Genomic DNA, 1,667 nt, shown 5'->3' on the forward strand with positions numbered 1-1,667 from the left:
GGAGCGCCACCGCACTCCCAAGCGGCGCACTGTAGCAGTGCGCCACCGGGCCGGCCCTGAGCTGCCACTTCTTCATCTGTATGATGAAGCTGATGATGGCACCTGTGACGTGAGGCCCAGCAATCACAGCGCTGCCTGAGGCCAGATGACCTGGGTCAGACCCCAGATCTACCCGTACCAGTGTGATGCCTTTGGACAAATTACTTGCTCTCTCTGTGCTCCAGTTTCTTCATCTGAGGCCTGCTGCCCAGGACCTGCATGCTCCCTGGGCTGCTTTGGGTGATGGCAAGCCCTCCCACACTCAGTACTGATGGGGGTTGGGCTGGGGAGCCTCCACCCCAGTGGCTCTGGCCTGGAGAAAGGCAATGGTTGGGGGGGACTTCTCCCCTTCCCAGGACTACACCTGCTCCTCACACCAGTACCTTGGAGCAGGCAGTTGGAAGTGGAGGAGCCAGAGGGCTCGGAGCCCCTGTGGGATGGCTGGGCATGGCCCTGGCACTGGCGTCTCCCTGCATTTCTGGGAAGGGGTAGACTTGGGTGACCTGGGCTGCCCCCATCATGGCTTGCAAAGCATTTTTAGTGGGTCATTTTGTGCAGTCTTCACAGAGCCCAGGAGGTGGATATTATCCCACGCATTTTACAGCAGGGAACACCCAGGCCCAGTGGCTTGCCCGAGGTCACCCAGTGCTCTCCACAGCCCCTGGTCCTCTTCCTTCTGTCTCAACCCCAACCCACTCTGTAAGTGCTCCCTTGGCCCAGAGCAAAAGGGAGGAAGCAGCACGGAGCGTGTGTGTGTCTGTGTATGTTGTGCATGCATGTTCGTGTGTGTGTATGTACATACATGCAGCCCTCTTCCATGTCACCAGTTCAACCAGGGACACTTCTCTGTCCTTTCTGTCTTCAAATAGCAACTCAAGTGCGTCTAACCTCAGTCTGCTTGCTACTTTGGTCCCCTCCCTCAGTCCTACTGTCCAGAACCTCCCTCCACGTCTCCACCTCCCCCAATCCCTGCCTTGTCCAGGGTCTGCAGGGGCACTCCAAGGCATGGTTGGCTTGTGGGGCATCTCCAGCAATGGACATTGGGTTATTACAGGACTCTCCCCTACTCCCAGGGTCTGCACTGACTTTTGCAAGCTCTTCCTCACTTTGCCAATGTGCTACCTGTTCCTGGCCCCCTCATGTGGTGCCCACATCAAAGCCCTTGGCACCTCAGTGGGGCCACTGGAGAGAGAAGAGGATAAAAGAAGTAGGAGGTGCAGATGGGGCTGGGAAAGGTGCCACTAAAGGGTGTGTGGGAGGCGGGAAGAGGACATGCTATCTGTACCAGATACCTGCGACTCCAGAAGCCCTGGGGTGGATCCTGCCTTCCTCAGGAGCACCTGAGATCGGTCAGGCACATCATCAGACAGGTAGAGACAGGGACTAACCACCCACTGCCCAGCTGGCATCTAAATGGAACCTGCCCAGACCTACTTCCAGAAGGGAACTACATTGATGGAACATCTTCTGTGTGCCTGGCACTGTGACGGTCACTCTACATCTGTCCCCTCCCAAGGTGGAGTCTGCTATCCCCATTGTACAGACGAGGAAATTGAGGCTCAGTGAAGTTATGTATGTAAGTGGCCTAGGACACACACAAGTGGTTGAGCCAGGATTTCAACCCAGAA

The sequence above is a fragment of the Galeopterus variegatus genome, unplaced genomic scaffold, assembly GCF_000696425.1.
Source record: "Galeopterus variegatus unplaced genomic scaffold, G_variegatus-3.0.2 Scaffold1037, whole genome shotgun sequence".
Lineage (NCBI taxonomy): Eukaryota > Metazoa > Chordata > Mammalia > Dermoptera > Cynocephalidae > Galeopterus > Galeopterus variegatus.